Genomic DNA, 22,429 nt, shown 5'->3' with positions numbered 1-22,429 from the left:
AACACAAATTAAAAGACTATGTCTTGGTTTATTCATATGTTAACTTTCACATTTATATCTAATCCACAAAACGAGCAATTGTTGTTCAAACGTAACCGCTCGACGAAGCTTAAACTTTACTATCTTGTATTAATTTTCAGAAATTCATTTTTTACAATAAAAATACTAAACCAACACAAATTAAAAGAGTATGTCTTGCTTTATTCATATGTTAACTTTCACATTTATATCTAATCCACAAAACGAGCAATTGTTGTTCAAACGTAACCGCTCGACGAAGCTTTGTTCCAATGCATTTTTCAAGGCGATTCGATCGTGGTTCAGCATAAGCCGCCCACAGTTTGCAGTGATCGATGAATACTGCCTCCACCAAATGTGTTGTAGCTTTCTCATTTCTGCGTGGATTTGAGAAATTTTACCATCGTTGGAAAGCACGATACTGCATCTATCCGATTTAATTAATTGCAAGTTTAAAGTATGCCTTATATTGATCTAGCGCTAACTTAAACTTTACTATTTTGTACCAATTCTCAGCAATTCAACTTTTACAATAAAAATATCAAACCAACACAAATTAAAAGAGTATGTCTTGGTTTATTCATATGTTAACTTTCACATTTATATCTAATCAACAAAACGAGCAATCGTTGTTCAAACGTAACCGCTCGACAAAACTTTTTTCCAATGCATTTTTCAAGGCGATTCGATCGTGGTTGAGTATTAGCCGCCCACAGTTTGCTGTGATCGATGAATACTGCCTCCACCAAATATGCTGTAGCTTTCTCATTTCTGGTCGGATTTTAACAATTTTACTATCGTTGGATGGCATTATGCTTCATCTACTCGAATGGATTAATTGCCAATCTAAAGTAGGCATTATACTTATGTAGCGCTAACTTAAACTTTACTATTTTGTACCAATTCTCAGCAATTCAATTTTTACAATAAAAATACCAAACCAACACAAATTAAAAGAGTATGTCTTGCCTTATTAACCTACCAACTTTCACGTTTATATGTTATCTATAAAACGAAACATCGTTGTTCAAACGTAACCGCTCGACGAAGCTTTTTTCCAAGGCGATTCGATCGTGGTTCAGTAGGCTATTAGCCGCCCACAGTTTGCTGTGATCGATGAATACTGCCTCCACCAAATATGCTGTAGCTTTCTCATTTCTGCTCGGATTCTAACAATTTTACTATCGTTGGATGGCATTATGCTTTATCTACTCGAATGGATTAATTGCCAATCTAAAGTAGGCATTATATTTATATAGCGATAACTTAAACTTTACTATTTTGTACCAATTCTCAGCAATTCAATTTTTACAATAAAATTACCAAACCAACACAAATTAAAAGACTATGTCTTGGTTTATTCATATGTTAACTTTCACATTTATATCTAATCCACAAAACGAGCAATTGTTGTTCAAACGTAACCGCTCGACGAAGCTTAAACTTTACTATCTTGTATTAATTTTCAGAAATTCATTTTTTACAATAAAAATACTAAACCAACACAAATTAAAAGAGTATGTCTTGCTTTATTCATATGTTAACTTTCACATTTATATCTAATCCACAAAACGAGCAATTGTTGTTCAAACGTAACCGCTCGACGAAGCTTTTTTCCAATGCATTTTTCAAGGCGATTCGATCGTGGTTCAGCATAAGCCGCCCACAGTTTGCAGTGATCGATGAATACTGCCTCCACCAAATGTGTTGTAGCTTTCTCATTTCTGCGTGGATTTGAGAAATTTTACCATCGTTGGAAAGCACGATACTGCATCTATCCGATTTAATTGGTTGCAAGTTTAAAGTATGCATTATATTGATCTAGCGCTAACTTAAACTTTACTATTTTGTACCAATTCTCAGCAATTCAACTTTTACACTATAAATATCAAACCAACACAAATTAAAAGAGTATATCTTGGTTTATTCATATGTTAACTTTCACATTTATATCTAATCAACAAAACGAACAATCGTTGTTCAAACGTAACCGCTCGACAAAGCTTTTTTCCAATGCATTTTTCAAGGCGATTCGATCGTGGTTGAGTATTAGCCGCCCACAGTTTGCTGTGATCGATGAATACTGCCTCCACCAAATATGTTGTAGCTTTCTCATTTCTGCTCGGATTCTAACAATTTTACTATCGTTGGATGGCATTATGCTTCATCTACTCGAATGGATTAAATGCCAACCTAAAGTAAGCATTATATTTATGTAGCGCTAACTTAAACTTTACTATTTTGTACCAATTCTCAGCAATTCAATTTTTACAATAAAAATACCAAACCAACACAAATTAAAAGAGTATGTCTTGCCTTATTAACCTACCAACTTTCACATTTATATGTTATCTATAAAACGAGACATCGTTGTTCAAACGTAACCGCTCGACGAAGCTTTTTTCCAAGGCGATTCGATCGTGGTTCAGTAGGCTATTAGCCGCCCACAGTTTGCTGTGATCGATGAATATTGCCTCCACCAAATATGCTCTAGCTTTCTCATTTCTGCTCGGATTCTAACAATTTTACTATCGTTGGATGGCATTATGCTTCATCTACTCGAATGGATTAATTGCCAATCTAAAGTAGGCATTATATTTATATAGCGATAACTTAAACTTTACTATTTTGTACCAATTCTAAGCAATTCAATTTTTACAATAAAAATACCAAACCAACACAAATTAAAAGAGTATGTCTTGCCTTATTAACCTACCAACTTTCACGTTTATATGTTATCTACAAAACGAGCAATCGTTGTTCAAACGTAACCGCTCGACAAAGCTTTTGTCCAATGCATTTTTCAAGGCGATTCGATCGTGGTTAAGTATTAGCCGCCCACAGTTTGCTGTGATCGATGAATACTGCCTCCACTAAATATGCTGTAGCTTTCTCATTTCTGCTCGGATTTTAACAATTTTTCTATTGTTGGATGGCATTATGCTTCATCTACTCGAATGCATTAATTGCCAATCTAAAGTAAGCATTATATTTATGTAGCGCTAACTTAAACTTTACTATTTTGTACCAATTCTCAGAAATTCATTTTTTACAATAAAAATACTAAACCAACACAAATTAAAAGACTATGTCTTGGTTTATTCATATGTTAACTTTCACATTTATATCTAATCCACAAAACGAGCAATTGTTGTTCAAACGTAACCGCTCGACGAAGCTTAAACTTTACTATTTTGCACCAATTCTCAGAAATTCATTTTTTACAATAAAAATACTAAACCAACACAAATTAAAAGAGTATGTCTTGCTTTATTCATATGTTAACTTTCACATTTATATCTAATCCACAAAACGAGCAATCGTTGTTCAAACGTAACCGCTCGACGAAGCTTTTTTCCAATGCATTTTTCAAGGCGATTCGATCGTGGTTCAGTATAAGCCGCCCACAGTTTGCAGTGATCGATGAATACTGCCTCCACCAAATGTGTTGTAGCTTTCTCATTTCTGCGTGGATTTGAGAAATTTTACCATCGTTGGAAAGCATGATACTGCATCTATCCGATTTAATTAATTGCAAGTTTAAAGTATGCATTATATTGATCTAGCGCTAACTTAAACTTTACTATTTTGTACCAATTCTCAGCAATTCAGCTTTTACAATAAAAATATCAAACCAACACAAATTAAAAGAGTATGTCTTGGTTTATTCATATGTTAACTTTCACATTTATATCTAATCAACAAAACGAGCAATCGTTGTTCAAACGTAACCGCTCGACAAAGCTTTTTTCCAATGCATTTTTCAAGGCGATTCGATCGTGGTTCACTATTAGCCGCCCACAGTTTGCTGTGATCGATGAATACTGCCTCCACCAAATATGCTGTAGCTTTCTCATTTCTGCTCGGATTTTAACAATTTTACTATCGTTGGATGGCATTATGCTTCATCTACCCGAATGGATTAATTGCCAATCTAAAGTAAGCATTATAATTATGTAACGTTAATTTAAACTTTACTATTTTGTACCAATTCTCAGCAATTCATTTTGTACAATAAAAATACCAAACCAACACAAATTAAAAGAGTATGTTTTGCTTTATTAACCTACCAACTTTCACGTTTATATGTTATCTACAAAACGAGAAATCGTTGTTCAAACGTAACCGCTCGACGAAGTTTTTTTCCAATGCATTCAGACGACTCGATTTTCCCCCTGTTCGCTGTGATCGGTGAATAGTGCCTCCACCAAATGTGCTTTAGCTTTCTCATTTCTGCTCGGATTTCAATAATTTTACCATAGTTAGAAAGCACGATACTTCATCTACACGAATCAGTTAACCCTAAATCACAAATAAACACTGGAGTGAAAACCACTTATAGTTTTGTTTTTTTTGAAACTCTACGCATGGACCAAATGACTTCAAAATTGGTAATATGTAAGGGCTCTTGATAGCCCTCAATATCGGTCACAATTAAAGTTTTCTCCCAGAACCATTGTAAAATTAAAGTAAGCGGTGGCTCATAATTGGACCAAAGTCACCCCATTTTACTTCTCGTATTAAAATAGGCGATGTTAAACTGCTTCAAGACGTAAAATTTGATGCTGTTAAGACTACTGATTTCTGCATCATTAAAGGGTTTCTATTGTTTAATCTTGAAAACTGGTGTTGCTGCGTTTGGCTAAATGTGTAGCCTACTATTTTTACTTGACCAACTGAATCTTGACTTCAAAAACTGCGTAGGCCAAGCACATTGATCCAACATGTCTGGAATAATTAAAAATGTTCAAGCAAGATTCAATTAAAGAGAATTAGTAAACACTTTTTGCCTAGTGTCTGCTTATGGATATCATTGCTTAAGTCTGTTTGGAGTTCATGGTGTTGTCCAAATGTCATATCACTTTCGGAGTAATTGATGTTATAATAGTGAAGTTTAAGTTAGCAGATAAATATACTGTATACCTTGGACATGCAATCAATTGATTCGGGTAGATGCAGTATCGTGCTTTCCAACGTCAGTAAAATTGTCAAAAAAGCTTCATCGAGCGGTTACGTTTGAACAACGATTGCTCGTTTTGTTGATTAGATATAAATGTGAAAGTTAACATATGAATAAACCAAGACATACTCTTTTAATTTGTGTTGGTTTGATATTTTTATTGTAAAAGTTGAATTGCTGAGAATTGGTACAAAATAGTAAAGTTTAAGTTAGCGCTAGATCAATATAATGCATACTTTAAACTTGCAACCAATTAAATCGGATAGATGCAGTATCGTGCTTTCCAACGATGGTAAAATTTCTCAAATCCACGCAGAAATGAGAAAGCTACAACACATTTGGTGGAGGCAGTATTCATCGATCACTGCAAACTGTGGGCGGCTTATGCTGAACCACGATCGAATCGCCTTGAAAAATGCATTGGAAAAAAGCTTCGTCGAGCGGTTACGTTTGAACAACGATTGCTCGTTTTGTGGATTAGATATAAATGTGAAAGTTAACATATGAATAAACCAAGACATACTCTTTTAATTTGTGTTGGTTTGGTACTTTTATTGTAAAAAATGAATTTCTGAGAATTGGTACAAAATAGTAAAGTTTAAGCTTCGTCGAGCGGTTACGTTTGAACAACGATTGCTCGTTTTGTGGATTAGATATAAATGTGAAAGTTAACATATAATAAACCAAGACATAGTCTTTTAATTTGTGTTGGTTTGGTATTTTTATTGTAAAAAATGAATTTCTGAGAATTGGTACAAAATAGTAAAGTTTAAGTTATCGCTACATAAATATAATGCCTACTTTAGATTGGCAATTAATCCATTCGAGTAGATGAAGCATAATGCCATCCAACGATAGTAAAATTGTTAGAATCCGAGCAGAAATAAGAAAGCTACAGCATATTTGGTGGAGGCAGTATTCATCGATCACAGCAAACTGTGGGCGGCTAATACTGAACCACGATCGAATCGCCTTGGAAAAAAGCTTCGTCAAGCGGTTACGTTTGAACAACGATTTCTCGTTTTGTAGATAACATATAAACGTGAAAGTTGATAGGTTAATAAGGCAAGACATACTCTTTTAATTTGTGTTGGTTTGGTATTTTTATTGTAAAAATTGAATTGCTGAGAATTGGTACAAAATAGTAAAGTTTAAGTTATCGCTAGATCAATATAATGCATACTTTAAACTTGCAACCAATTAAATCGGACAGATGCAGTATCATGCTTTCCAACGATGGTAAAATTTCTCAAATCCACGCAGAAATGAGAAAGCTACAACACATTTGGTGGAGGCAGTATTCATCGATCACTGCAAACTGTGGGCGGCTTATGCTGAACCACGATCGAATCGCCTTGAAAAATGCATTGGAAAAAAGCTTTGTCGAGCGGTTACGTTTGAACAACGATTGCCATGTTTGTTGATTAGATATAAATGTGAAAGTTAACATATGAATAAACCAAGACATACTCTTTTAATTTGTGTTGGTTTGGTATTTTTATTGTAAAAAATGAATTTCTGAGAATTGGTGCAAAATAGTAAAGTTTAAGCTTCGTCGAGCGGTTACGTTTGAACAACGATTGCTCGTTTGGTGGATTAGATATAAATGTGAAAGTTAACATATGAATAAACCAAGACATAGTCTTTTAATTTGTGTTGGTTTGGTAATTTTATTGTAAAAAATGAATTTCTGAGAATTGGTACAAAATAGTAAAGTTTAAGTTAGCGCTACATAAATATAATGCCTACTTTAGATTGGCAATTAATGCATTCGAGTAGATGAAGCATAATGCCATCCAACAATATAAAAATTGTTAAAATCCGAGCAGGATTGAGAAAGCTACAGCATATTTAGTGGAGGCAGTATTCATCGATCACAGCAAACTGTGGGCGGCTAATACTGAACCACGATCGAATCGCCTTGGAAAAAAGCTTGTTTTGTAGATAACATATAAACGTGAAACTTGGTAGGTTAATAAAGCAAAACATACATTTTTAATTTGTGTTGGTTTGGTATTTTTATTGTAAAAATTGAATTGCTGAGAATTGGTACAAAATAGTACAGTTTAAGTTAAGCATTCCGCTTTTACTTCTATTCCGCGTTTTTGCACCCTTCCTAAAAGTAGTTGCGTTTTTTTGCCTGACGTTACACTTTTCCGTGACGTCACTGATCAAGGCGGCCGATCTTAACCAGCACCCAAAATTTTTGTTATTGTATTAAAGCAATATTGGTATGCATCAATTAGGCAGTGACTACTGGAATGCCTAATGCTAACAGTGTACTTGAACACTAGTGTTGGTACAGTAATAACAGTAGGCTACACAATCACAACAATAAATAGTACACTACAGTATTAGATATTGGCAACAACAGTATAAATAGAAGGTAACGTTAAAAATTTTGGAAACAAAACTTACTGTGGTAAGCTTACACACAACACAACATAAAAATTAGAAACATTGTGGGGTGTACACAATATCCCGGTTTTGAAAAAATTTATCTAATGAAGCTTTAAACGAATTTACACTTGGCGAAATAACCACATGTTCAGGGAGACTATTCCACTCATTGATCACAGGCAGTGGCTATTTGACCGGCGCCGGTCTTTGAATCTGAAACACTATTTGACCGGTCATGACGTCACTATACAGTCACTTTTTTCTTTTTCTCTTTCAAAGCAAAAGACGAGAAGCGTATATAAATTCTAAATCCAACCATCTCATTCAACTCGTTGCGTGGCGCGTGCGATACGTCGCCGCCTCCGACTCTAGAGGGACTGAGTTCGATACTACCAGGAAGCGTTCTTTTTTTTATTTATTTTTTTTTTAACTAAATTTTGACACGAAGTGCATTTTTGTAGTCAGTTTTTAATTATTTTTTATGTCGTTTCAAATGTGAGTAATAAAGTTAGAGTTTTTTTAATTTGCTGGAATTTGAGAATTTCTCTGGGTAATTTTCCGATTGTGGCCGTGCTAACTATAGTCTGGGAGCCTACGACAGAAGATTTCACCCCATAAGGTACAAAAGGTTTGACCCCTTGAAGTTACTGGGGTCAACCATGTCACTCACAAAAAGTATGGAAGATTGACCGCACCGGGTGGATCTGGACCCTAGAGCCCCCTAAAAAGCCCAAAAAGGGGGTTAATTTCACCCCATAAGGTACATGGACCAAACTTGGTGAAAACGAAGTTCTATGTCAGGACATCACAAAAATATCAAATCTAACAATATTTTCGAGTGGAAAGGTGATGTAAGACTCCCCCCAAAGTGACCCCCCAGGGGGTTAATTTCACCCCATAAGGTACATGGACCAAAGTTGGTCAAAACGAAGTCTTATGTCAGGACATCACAAAAATATCAAATCTAACAATATTTTCGGGTGGAAAGGTGATGTAAGATGCCTTCAAAGTGACTTCCCTTAATGTGACCCCCTCGGAAGGTTTATTCCACCCCATAAGGTACATGGACCAAACTTGGTCAAAATGAAGTCTTATGTCAGGACATCACAAAAATATCAAATCTAACAATATTTTCGGGTGGAAAGGTGATGTAAGATGCCTTCAAAGTGACTTCCCTTAATGTGACCCCCTCGGAAGGTTTATTCCACCCCATAAGGTACATGGACCAAACTTGGTCAAAATGAAGTCTTATGTCAGGACATCACAAAAATATCAAATCTAACAATATTTTCGGGTGGAAAGGTGGTGTAAGATGACTTCAAAGTGACTTTCCTTAATGTGACCCCCTCGGAATGTGTATTTCACCCCGTAAAGTACATGGACCAAACTTGGTCAAAACGAAGTCTTATGTCAGGACATCACAAAAATATCAAATCTAACAATATTTTCGGGTGGAAAGGTGATGTAAGATGTCATCAAAGTGACCCCCAGAGGGTTTATTTCACCATAGAGTACATGGACCAAACGTGGTCAAAACGAAGTCTTCTAGGGCACCACAAAATATCAAATCTAACAATACTCTCAGTTGGAAAGGTGATAAAAGACCTACCCAAAAGTGAATCTCCTCCTATAGTTTAATTTACTTCATCCCTTTCTCGAACCAACCTTGGTGTAACGAAAGTGCTATGCCAGGACAGTACGAATGGATTAAATTTAAAAATATTTTTATATAGGTTTTGATGAAATACATTCACAAGCTGTCCCATGATGCATGAAATGGAACTATAGCCTACTTTACAAAAAGTTTTTGTATAAATCATATTAAGTCAATCGAAAAAAGGCAACAGGACATGACAATACATGGCTTTGTAACACCAAAAACAGAAAGTACGTAAGAAGCATATAGGCTACAGTAGCCAGAAAATTGATCCAAGATCTTGATACCACCACTAAATGTGGACTTAATCGAACAACTGACTATCCAAATCAAAACGTTTCGAAATGAATCATTTGGAACGTTAATTTAGGCAGTAATGAACATTTTCCAGCTGCTACAATAAATAACCTAATAAACCCAATGCAGTAAATTTTTATTTAATGCCATTTGCTTCATGTCTCCAATCAGTTATCGTAACTGTTCATTCATAAACAGAGATTGTTCGTGTAAATGTAAACGGTCGTTTCTTTATTCTTCATTGTCACTGCTGTCGCTTTCACTTTCTTCATCTTATTCTTCAGATTCATACAATTCTCCTGTTCTATACAGAGATAAAGCAAGCTGTCTGCGATGTACCAGCCCCAAGCAATGTGGTTATCCGCACGTCTGACACTGACTGTCTTGTAATTGGCTTAGGTTGCTATGGAACTTTTGATCCTTCATTAAAGATATGGATAGAAGCTGGCTTGCAAAGCAATAACACGCAGCGGTACATCAACATCAACCAGCTGCATAGGCCTACCGCACTTGGAGTGACGATTTGCAAGTGTTTACCTGCATATCATGCCTTTACAGATTCTGATTACACATCGTCATTTAGCAGGAAAGGGAAAGTGCGGCCGCTAAAATTACTCCAAGGAAACCACGAAGCGCAGGCAGCTTTTAGCCAACTCGGACACGACAAAGAAATTAGTGAAGACACTATCATCGCCATAGAGAACTTTGTGTGTAACATGTACAAAAACAAGAAAATTAATTATGTCAACGAAGTCCGTTTACAAATGTTTTTAGACGGCTACAAACCCAAAAAAGAAAATGAAAGGATATCATGCATACCAGAAGCTACTGTAGATAGTAGTACTCTACCACTTTGTTTACGAGTACTTCTCCAGAAGACAAGGCGCACACATCTCATCACAAGATGGTGGTTATCTTCAACTAGAAGTGAACAAGCAGCAACGTTGCTGCTAGAGTATGGCTGGAAAGAAGAAGGAGGTTCTTATAAAGTGGTGTGGTTTGAAGGTAAAGGTATAAAGCATCTTTAGATGTCTCTGCGTGGAATCTGATCTCATCCAGGAAAGTCAAGAAGAAGGTAAACAGCATTGGATGTCGCTTGGGTTACCCTTTATAAATATAAAACTTTCTCCTGGTCTATCAGTCGTTTACTTTCTTACTGTAAACATTAGCCAATAACTGGCTGTAAAGTTTCGTTTTAGGAACCTATAACCAATAGTTTCTGCAATCTTGAGAAAAATGCCTGGGTGCACTAAATAACAAATAAATGTTGAACTTTTTCCAGTTAATAGTAAGTTGCAATGTTGCATTATTCGAAGAAAAATAGACGTCTGTAAAAGATAATAAAATTACTATTGTATGTTACGCATATCTGTAGTGCATAATAGCAATTGTTTCGTACAGTCTTTATTTCTCTGTATATAACAGGAGAATTGTATGAATCTGAAGAATAAGACGAAGAAAGTAAAAGCGACACCAGTGATTGATTGATTGATTGAATCTTTATCCTCGGACTGGGAAAGCTTCTTGCAGAGCTTAATCCTGGCAGTTTCGCATACTTGTAGAGGCTTTGAATCACTGGCGCAGGCCCGGTCACCGAGATTGACAGAGTGAAGTTTCCGATTGTTGAAGGCTTGTTGTCGGGGAATTATTCCATCCATTAGATGCCGCTGAATGGAGAGCAGCCCTTAACGTGCGTTGCTCAAGCGCACACCCCGAGAGTCGAACCAGCGCCGCTATTGATCTTGAAGCTTCTTCGTTCCAGAAGTGACGCGCTAACCAATTGAGTTACCGTTTACATTTACACAAACAATCTCTGTTTATGAATGAACAGTTACAATAACTGATTGGAGACATGAAGCAAATGGCATTAAACAAAAATTTACTACATTGGGTTTATTGGGTTATTTATTGTAGCAGCTGGAAAATGTTCATTACTGCCTAAATTAACGTTCCAAATGATTCATTTCGAAACGTTTTGATTTGGATAGTCAGTTGTTCGATTAAGTCCACATTTAGTGGTGGTATCAAGATCTTGGATCAATTTTCTGGCTACTGTAGCCTATATGCTTCTTACGTACTTTCTGTTTTTGGTGTTACAAAGCCATGTATTGTCATGTCCTGTTGCCTTTTTTCGATTGACTTAATATGATTTATACAAAAACTTTTTGTAAAGTAGGCTATAGTTCCATTTCATGCATCATGGGACAGCTTGTGAATGTATTTCATCAAAACCTATATAAAAATATTTTTAAATTTAATCCATTCGTACTGTCCTGGCATAGCACTTTCGTTACACCAAGGTTGGTTCGAGAAAGGGATGAAGTAAATTAAACTATAGGAGGAGATTCACTTTTGGGTAGGTCTTTTATCACCTTTCCAACTGAGAGTATTGTTAGATTTGATATTTTGTGGTGCCCTAGAAGACTTCGTTTTGACCACGTTTGGTCCATGTACTCTATGGTGAAATAAACCCTCTGGGGGTCACTTTGATGACATCTTACATCACCTTTCCACCCGAAAATATTGTTAGATTTGATATTTTTGTGATGTCCTGACATAAGACTTCGTTTTGACCAAGTTTGGTCCATGTACTTTACGGGGTGAAATACACCTTCCGAGGGGGTCACATTAAGGAAAGTCACTTTGAAGTCATCTTACACCACCTTTCCACCCGAAAATATTGTTAGATTTGATATTTTTGTGATGTCCTGACATAAGACTTCATTTTGACCAAGTTTGGTCCATGTACCTTATGGGGTGGAATAAACCTTCCGAGGGGGTCACATTAAGGGAAGTCACTTTGAAGGCATCTTACATCACCTTTCCACCCGAAAATATTGTTAGATTTGATATTTTTGTGATGTCCTGACATAAGACTTCATTTTGACCAAGTTTGGTCCATGTACCTTATGGGGTGGAATAAACCTTCCGAGGGGGTCACATTAAGGGAAGTCACTTTGAAGGCATCTTACATCACCTTTCCACCCGAAAATATTGTTAGATTTGATATTTTTGTGATGTCCTGACATAAGACTTCGTTTTGACCAACTTTGGTCCATGTACCTTATGGGGTGAAATTAACCCCCTGGGGGGTCACTTTGGGGGGAGTCTTACATCACCTTTCCACTCGAAAATATTGTTAGATTTGATATTTTTGTGATGTCCTGACATAGAACTTCGTTTTCACCAAGTTTGGTCCATGTACCTTATGGGGTGAAATTAACCCCCTTTTTGGGCTTTTTAGGGGGCTCTAGGGTCCAGATCCACCCGGTGCGGTCAATCTTCCATACTTTCTGTGAGTGACATGGTTGACCCCAGTAACTTCAAGGGGTCAAACCTTTTGTACCTTATGGGGTGAAATCTTCTGTCGTAGGCTCTCGGTCTACTACTGATACGGTATATAGCCTACATAATTTTTCAATTCAGGCACGTTTTAAACTTTTCAAGGTTTTGCCACCTTTTGCCGTTCATTAACGTGCTGGTAGGTCTATATCGATTTTTGTAGAGTATCTTTTTCGTCTCGGACGCGTTAATGACGAAAAATAAAATGATTGATTGATGTGACCGTGTTTGCCGAACGAAGCAATAGGCTACATTTTTGCTCTCAACAAGTTAGTTATATACAACCCAGTAAACATTTTTCCTTGGCCCAACGTTGGCTGACGGTTGTTCGGGTTGGCTGAGGGTAGTGTAGTTTTGCCAACTTTGCCAACTTTTGAAATATTTTAATTGAAGATACCTTCGAAGAATTGTTTAAGTTTGCTTCATCGTATTCCTTTTACAATTGTAATGGGACAATGAAAATGCAAAAAAACTTAGAATTAGAAAGTCGGTTTTTCCAATGTTGGTGTGCAGTTGTACAGAACGTTGGGCCAACGTCATTATTTGCGGGCGAACTACGGTAACCCCTCAATTTTTTTACGTTATTGCTGTAAGTAAAAAAAAAATTTGAAATGTTTTTCTAAATCATGCATCACTATGAGGATCACTAATTCTGAAAAAAAAACACTAATTTGCAAATTTAGCTGCAGTTTTTCAAGTTTGTTAGCAGCAGCTAGTTTTTTTAGTGTTCTACTATGGCTCTATATAACTATACTCTGCCTTCTTAAAATTGATCAGGGCTGTAGTTTCATCTCGCAATTTTTACGTGCTCCGTTCATTTTTGTTTTCGAAGTTTTCATTTTATTTTCGAAAAAAATTATGACAACACTGAGCTGAATAATTGGACACAGTTTCCCGTACCATGTGTTTCAGGCAAGCACTTTAAAAAAACCATAAACATCTTATAACAACTAGACAGCGCATCTCGATTGAAGAAATTAAAAAAGGCATTCGCCATTGTTACTGTCTCAAATTTGCGTGAAAGCTGCGCTGTTACAGCCAAGCCATACAACAAAATCTGTCATTTTTACACTGATTCAACGTCTACAGACGTTTGTTAAGACAGAATTTTTGTTAAGCGTTTTACGAACCAATTTAGCTTGTATTTGCTTGCAAGTTTTCTTACCAATGCGGTAAAACCTAATTTTTAAATAACATTTGTACACAGTTTTGACTAGTGTAAAAATATGATTATTGGTAACGGTGCATTCAAACACATGATCCGAGAGATTGGTAAATATCTTGGAATAATATTTACTCCTTTTATCATCTGAATTGTATTTTCTTCGTTTTCTACATCTATATGCACAGCACACCATATCTAAAGCATTGACAAACGCGAGTAATTGGTACATTGTAAAAAATGGCGGACATCTGAACGTGCTTTTTCAAAATTTGCTAAAACAAGATGACGATGCGCATGCGCAGTCAGAAACTACAATTGTCTGTGACGTGAATCGTAAAAAACGCGCGAAAACCCAAATGGAGTTGGACGCCGCCATTTGCATTTGCAGTTTTGTCCTGTGTTGCCAGATTGGGCTACTTATCGCAAATTGGGCTACTTTCCATATGTGATTTGCGACAAAAAATTGAGCTTGGCGACTTGCGACTTTTTGGGCTACTTTTAAATTTAGATTGGCGACAATATAACAAGATTGCGACTTTTTTACATTGGAAACTTCTTACTAAAGTAAGTTTCGCTTGCAGTCTACTGACAGTTTATTTGTAGTTTACAAATTTTACAGCGCATTCTCATGTTTTCAAGACGTAGCAAGGGACATGGTTGAGTGAGTTTCTAGTCTAATCTAGCGTTACGTTATCACCGTTCTATGTCTTTACAGTTTACTCTTACTGTAGAAGTTAGAACGCAGAAGTGCTTGAAAAGTAGTGAGCTGAAAAAGTAGTGAGAATCTAATCTGTACCCGATAGAGCCTGATGTGAACCTGTAAGGTAACTCTGTTGCTATTTAGCAGAATAATTTGTGCAATTTCACTGGGTTTGTTAAGCTGATTTTTCATATGTGTGTTTTTTAGCTGTACATTCAAGAGCGTTTGACGGCTTGTATGTTATTAATTAACATTTTTTTTCAGGTTCTTCCACTGACTGGCATGCAGTTTTTACATAGTTTACTAATCAATGTAGTAATAATTGGAATAAGAATGAATGGCTTGATGAAAATGTATGTTTGTTGAATTTGTGTAATGATGATTGTACACCTTTGTCCTTCAGTGAAAAAAAAACCAACACATGACAAAACTGAGGCTAAGCAGTTCTGTTATGAAGTATGCCTAACAGAGACATCCAAAAGATTGTGGGCGTGTCAGTGTTAGAACGTCTCACGGGGGTCTGGGGGGCGAAGCCCCCCAGAAGTGGGAAAACATAATTCCCGCGCCCCCTGCTATAAATTGGGCTACTTTGGGAGCAAATTTGCTACTTTTTTGGCTACTTTTTTTTTCAAAATCTGGCAACTCTGGTTTGTCTTTTTCACTTGCAGAATCAATGGAAGTTTATTTGTCAAGTTTTCTTCCGTATTTGAGTTCATAGCAAAGTAGTCACTTGCCTAATGTCCCTACCATGTTTAAATGCCCCAATTGAATGACTTTTTAGTACGGATAGCTTGAAGAACATTAAAACTGACTACAGGAACAGTTTAAAGTCAGAAAGTTTAGTTGGTTTGCTACACACCCAAGGTATGAAGTCAGCTGACAAACTGGGATTAAGGGATCGAGCTAAATTGTTGCAGTTGGCAAGGGCTCATGAAGAGTTCAGCTACAGATGCTGAAGCACATGAACTAATCAACTAATTACTAGTCGAATTAGCTCTCATGAATAAGTCGATAGTCGTGCACAGTTTATGTCATTTTTAGCATGTGATAAGCATTGGGAAATCTTCACTGTATCCCTGTAGTGTTAAACATCACTGTAATTTAACATACCGTACTGCTTTTTGCTGTGAGACTTTGCCCACTAATACAACAAAGTTATGTAGAATGGTTTTTGCTAGTGTTGTTGTTTAAACCGCTTAACTCTTGCTTTTTGTTTCAGAACGTGAAACTGTTTGAATGTAATAATGATTTAGGGAACTTTGATGTAATCTAGGAATTTTTAGACGTAGCTTTGGGGACTTTCAGGTTTTCATTTATGAGAGCACTGCCCAAATGAATGATCATCATGAAACTCAGGTAAGGTTTATTTCAGTTGACTCTAATCTATTCTTCAGGGTAAACTATTTAATACTTTTTACGGCAATTACGTGACCTGTTTATTGGTTTTAAAGTACCGTAACATTTTTAGAAGTAGCCTACTCGATTTTTTCAAAAAGTGGTATCTTCACTTTCAAGTGGCATAAAAATGACTATTATGTCAACGAGAAGTTTTTTATCAGGATTCGAATGTTGCTACTATCACCGCATTATGTATATACCACAACTTTTTTGCAGATTGTTTTATGAAGTAGATTGCGCAGCATCGGATGCAACCTAATTAGTACCACCATGAACAATTCGTACCGTCAGTTCGTACCTTGAAAAGATCGAAAAAAAAATTAAAAAAAGCCGAAGTCGCTGATCACAGTTTCTGCAAATATTTTAAAATTTTTCCGCAAACAAACAAAAACTCTTAGGGTCATTTAAAGAAATTTTTAAATGTTTGCGGAAACTTTGATCAATCCTAATCCCGAACCCTTTTAAAATGTTTGCGGAAACTCTAATCAAGCCTAACCCTTTTAAAACGGTAGGCCTACCTCTAAATACCCATTGTCAGGCATAGTAGGCTTTTTGGGGGTTTGTGGAGCATTTTCAGGGGTTGTCAGGTATTGTGGAGTAGGCTAACTACTTTCAGGCATTGTTGGGAATTTCCAGGCATTGTCGATCATTATCAGTGGTTGACGGGTTTGTTAGGCATTATAGCATTTTCAGGGGTTGTCAGGCATTGTAGAGTAGCTACTTTCAGGCATTGTCGGTAATTTCAAGGCATTGTCTAGGATTTGTCTAATGCCTGACAATGGGTATTTAGAGGTACCCCTTTTTAAATGTTTGCGGAAACTGCGAGTGCGATCGGCGACTTCAGCAAGCTCTTAGGATCATTACCAGAAATTTTAAAATGTTTGCGGAAACTGTGGAAAAATGGAAACTGCGATCAGCAACTTCGGCTTTGTTCTATTTTTTTTCACTCGATCTTTTCAGTTTGTTTGTTTGCGGAAACACCCTAAACCTTAACCCTTTTAAAATGTTTGCAGAAACTGCGTTCAGCGACTTCGGCAAACTCTTAGAATCATTACCGGAAACTTTAAAATGTTTGCATTACCGGAAATTTTAAAATGTTTGCATTACCGGAAATTTTAAAATGTTTGCGGAAAAACGGAAACTGCGATCAGCAATGTTCTATTTTTTTCTCTCGATCTTTTCAGTTTGTTTGTTTGCGGATACCGATGCCTAGCTAATCGATATCTAATCCTTTTAAAATGTTTGCGGAAACTACGATCAGCGACTACAATCAGCGACTGCTTTTTTAATTTTTTCTCTTGATCTTTTCAAGGTAACTGAGGGTACGAATTGTTCATTAGGGTGGAGTGAAAAATAAAAAAAATTGAATTTCAAAAAGTGGTCTTGATATATGGCCCCAAATATCAAATGAAATACTTCTATCATAATTTTGGGTTCTTGCACCCTCTAGTGGCCGTGCAATTTCACCAAACGAGCTGAAAATAGCTAATTTTGCCATATCTTGATAACTGCTTATACTAGAAAGTTAGTTTTTGGCTTAAATGCTGCAGAAGTAACATGTTTCTATCTTATTTCCAAAGAATTTTCTCTTAAAAATGTACAGAAAAAAGTTACAAGCAAATTACTGATTTTTTAAAGTAAAATCAAGCACTGATGCAGTGGGTGCGATGTCAAAAGTGTATAATGATTGATCTTATGACTGTGAAACATACCCCATCAAGTAGAACTACTTTTAAAAACTTACTCAAACAAATGAAGTCCTCTTCTAGTATAAATACACTTGATCTTAGCAATCAAAGAATCTATAAAACAGTCTAGTTTCAAAGTGGACTTCGTGTAACCCACTATTTTTATGGCTGATTCACACTGTCACAGTTCGGCTTCAATGAGGCAGAATATAGTTTTGTTTTAGAAATTCTTAAATAAACTGAATTCATTGTGTGCATATTTAATTTGTATTTCAAGTGTCATATTGGAGTCAAAACGCTTAGTGTGAATCAGTCCTTCACATTCTTACAGACATGCTGTTGTATGGTTTGTATCACACAACTCCATATTGAAAACACAAAAATTTCAAAGCTGGTTTCAGCATCACACAGTATTAGTCTGCACAAACATTAAAATCGTGTTTGGTATTGAAGAATTTCGTCAGCTTTCGGGACTTTAGTTTTTGTCTGATAGTGATGAGGCCATCTCTACGTTTTAATCCAAATACATGAGCAGATGCTTGATATCTTTGAGGTTTAAGTTGACAACTTGGTGAAAATATTTAGCCTTGATGTTAATAACTGGAATTTGGAACAATCTGATGTTGGTATCAATGTTACTGTTTGGAGGTTTGGGTTCATTTACATACCCACCTTCAAAGTTGTCAATTGGAATGTGGTATTGTGCGTTTGATTTACGCATATCTGTGATCTTGTTTATTGCAAGTCTTCAGAGGTTACACTGCAGTTGGTTGGATAATTAAGCTAAAAACAAAAACGGAAATAATTGTAACGAACACTTCATAGGTGTCATGAAAACAGGGTGGGCAAAACATATTTTGTTAAAATAAAGCCCACCCGGCCCACCCTATTTCGACACCTATGTACGCTGGTAGCCTGGTACGCACCGCGACTGTTTGATGGGACTGCTTTCTATGCTGTTTTAACGATCTCGGCTTATGCATTTCAACATCCATCTGTTCTATTGCAGTTCAAACAACTGTGTCGTATCTAGGAGGAAAAAGCCTATACGACACGGTTAATCGATTGATGCCTCAGGTGATGTTAAACGAAGTCGCAAGTTACGTCTCGCGGACCGGGAAGGGGAAAATACATTAAGTGGAGAGAAAAAGTTTTCTTTTGATTCCATGCAAAACTTAAAGAACATGGTCGTAGGTAAGTGTTTGTTTAAGTTTTGTATTCACCTCTTGTTGGTATGATATCGTCTCCAGAAAGAATACTTACTGTTCATGATTAATTTTCAATGAAATAACAACCTTGGATATATCATAAGTTTTGCAGCATCTGAAGTTTACCTTTTTCGTAATCTTTTTTGTCAATTTGCTGTTTACTATCCCTGATTAATGCCTCAGTCTAGATCTAGTTGAAAAACACCTGCTGTTTACTCGTGTGCAGTAAAAAAGATGAGATTAGAAAGTTGATCTGGCCGATTTCGCAGGGAAGGGTGGCCTTCTCTGCGAAAAGGTCAGGAAGGCCGACCTTCCTGGGTTCGGCGGCTATGCTTATGGTGATGTCCTCGCTTTTATTTTTATTACAGCTCTCCTGATGATCGTGCCACGCACGTGAAACAGACTGTAGACTCTGTAGAGCAACATTCTTAACCTTTTCTGACCCGTTACCCCACTTTAAGCAATTAAGCATGTTGGGCATCTTAAATCTATTATTTGTCTATTAAATCCCATAACCTTGTCCATTTGCCCTGCAAGCAGTTCAAGGCGTTTATGTCAGAGAAAAAGTCGCACAAATAAGCAACCTTCGACAAGAACACGTTGTTCTGCATCTTCTCGTGAAGACTTCCAAACAGCAGCATAAAATTAATTCCATTCGTACCAATTTTATTAGTCTTTGGCAATCAATTGAATGGAATAGCCAAAGCCAAACCCAACAATGATTTAAGTTTGATTAAAAATTGGTAATAATTTGCACTGTCCTGCTCATTGCCCTCTGGAAGACCTCAAACTTCCCCAGATTGAGTAATTACCCACAGGTTAAGAGCCGCTGGCCACTGCTGTAGATGATTGTGTAAAAATAAAAATCGATGTAACATTATTTGTTTACAAAACTGCTTTACTTATAGATGTTGTCCAGAGCAATACGAAATCATGCACTACAAGAAATCGACCACAAACTGGGCGACTGGTTTAAGACGTGGGAAGACCGCGATGGGGGCCGGCTTAAACGTCTTGCTACAAAAAGTACTGCGGGTATGTTCATTTGTTCTCTCCGTCACTTGACAAATCGTTACTATTCTCTCAATAAGGGCAATAAAAGCATTTTTATTTACTTAACCAGTGATTAGTTTATTGCTGGAGCAGAACTTCAAGAAATATACACACATTTTAAGACTTGACTTCGAAGATCTATCAAACGATAACAATAATAATTTGCACTGGTTAGAGAAGGCAAACCGCATTAACACGATTAACGAATGTGCATTAATGTTAGAGGTTGATAGAACATAATGGTATACCCATTCCCCACCCCATCGTATAGGCTACGAATTACAGAATTAAAACATACTGAGGAATGTTAGGATCTATTAAAAAAATGCTTGTTATTGTAACATAACCGGGTGTTGCATACACATATCCATGGGATATGTAGCAATTAGAGTCTGTTCTTTCACGGTGCTGTAAACACGACCTAATTTGCACTGTACAGTATATTTTCTTTCATCCCTGCTTTCTTTACAAATGTTGCATATTGTTTTATAGGTACTTGCGTTTGAGCCGCCACAGATCACGTTGTTACATCCAGGCGCAGTCTTCTGATGAGGCATGAAGTACCTCAGTCCATTGTGTTTTTAGACTTTTATGCATGTCTTGTCGTAGCTGTGAATTGTGCATGGGTGGTGCATTTTACCATTCGAATAAATGTATTTTTCAACAACTTTACGTTTGTTTACATCATTGACTTAAATTTGCTCAGTATAAGAAGATGGTCATCGTATTGGCATATTGGATCATCAGGACAGTGTCAACTTGAAATTGCAGGTTAAGTTTAACCAACGTTGCTCAACTACAACGATTAGTGCAAAATATGTATGGCCAACTGCGACGAAAAGTGCAAAGTGCGTTTGGCCAGCGTAGGTACCAACGATGAACTACGTTGGCAGTAGAGTTGGGATTACGTAGGCCCAAAGATTTTAAAATAAGTCGGCTCAACTGCGACGAATGGTGCAAAATACGTTGGGCCATCGTAGGGTACCAACGATGAACTACGTTGGGTGCAGAGTTGGGATAACGTTGGTCCAAACATTTTAAAGAAGTTGTCCCAACTGCGATGAATGGTGCAAAATACGTTGGGCCATCGTAGGGTACCAACGATGAACTACGTTGGGTGCAGAGTTGGGATAACGTTGGTCCAAACATTTTAAAGAAGTTGTCCCAACTGCGATGAATGGTGCAAAATACGTTGGGCCATCGTAGGGTACCAACGATGAACTACGTTGGGTGCAGAGTTGGGATAACGTTGGCCCAAACATTTTGAAGAAGTTGTCCCAACTGCGACGAATGGTGCAAGATACGTTGGGTCAACTTCGGCCACAACGTAGTGCCAACGGAGGAGCATTATTTTACCAACTGTCACACTACGTTGGGCCGAAGTACAATGTTTGCTGGGAATGCTTCTTTTAAAAAAATGGTAATGGTATGTAAATGTAATGCAACTCAAATTAAAAATTGACTACAAAAATGCACTTTGGGTCAAAAATTTAGTTAAAAAAAAAGGAACACTCCTGGCTAGTATCAAACTCAGTCCCTCTAGATTAGGAAGCGGCGACGTACCACACGCACCACGTAACCAGTTGAATATAATGGTTGGATTCAGAACTTATATGCGCGCTTCTCATCTTTTGCTTTGAAAGAGACTGGACAATGACGTAATGACGGTCAAATAGTGTTTCAGATTCAAAGACCGGCGCCGGTCAAATAGCCACTGCCTTGATCACACGGCAAGTAAAAAAGTTACTAAATTTTCTGGGCTTGGGCCTTGGCTTTTCCAGCTTAAGGCTGTGTCCTCTTGTAGCAATGTTTTTCAGGTCCAGCGTGAATAGATTGTTGACATTGACATCATACAAGCCATGCATGTATTTAAATGTTTCGATGAGGTCACCTCGGAGTTTTCTGTGTTCTGTAAGCAGCTGACTCAATCAATCAATCAATCAATCAATCAATCAATCAATCAATGTTTTATTTGTCAGTAACAGGAACATAGGTACATGTTTGAAATATGCAATATACACAGTACAAAAGTTACACAGGTTCCCATACCGACAGGGAGACAACGAGACGACCATACGGTCTACTAGTCAATTGCCACCCTACGGAAATTACGATTTTGCCATTTAAAATAAGCTTACAAGAGAAAAATAATAATTGAAACGTTCCCGCGCTTCAATAACAGCATACGCACAAAAAAAAAACATATTGATGATAACGTAGGCCAAAACACAAAATTCCATGAAGCAAGCAGATGATGACTAATATAGTCTTTCGCTGCTTCCTGTCTGTTGTAGATTCTAGTTATGGTGCTATTTTATTTGCCTTGTCTATATTTTGTACCGTATACTTTTCTCGCAACAGACAAAATAAAAGGTTTCTCTCTCTCTCTCTCTCTCTCTCTCTATAGTGGGCAGACCAAGTGTTCTATAGTGGGCAGACTATGCCTGAGTGATAAAGGAACATGGAATGCGGTCTTCATTCTGAAAAACCTCGCTCAAAGATCAATCGAAATGCAAAAAGACCTGTAGGCTACTTGTGCTTCA

General features: G+C 36.9%; 1 long non-coding RNA gene across 1 annotated transcript; it reads left to right on the top strand.

Annotated features, from left to right (window-relative positions):
• Nucleotides 1-15,711: 15,711 nt before the first annotated feature.
• Nucleotides 15,712-20,479, top strand: LOC145775943 (uncharacterized). The gene is made up of 4 exons (XR_014290181.1): nt 15,712-15,895; nt 18,635-18,819; nt 19,742-19,868; nt 20,379-20,479. It is a non-coding gene; the product is annotated as an uncharacterized LOC145775943 (long non-coding RNA).
• The last annotated feature ends 1,950 nt before the right edge of the window (nt 20,480-22,429 follow it).

The sequence above is a fragment of the Aplidium turbinatum genome, chromosome 8 (genome assembly GCF_918807975.1).
Source record: "Aplidium turbinatum chromosome 8, kaAplTurb1.1, whole genome shotgun sequence".
NCBI classification, from domain to species: domain Eukaryota; kingdom Metazoa; phylum Chordata; class Ascidiacea; order Aplousobranchia; family Polyclinidae; genus Aplidium; species Aplidium turbinatum.
This window is presented reverse-complemented; position numbering and strand designations above follow the sequence as displayed.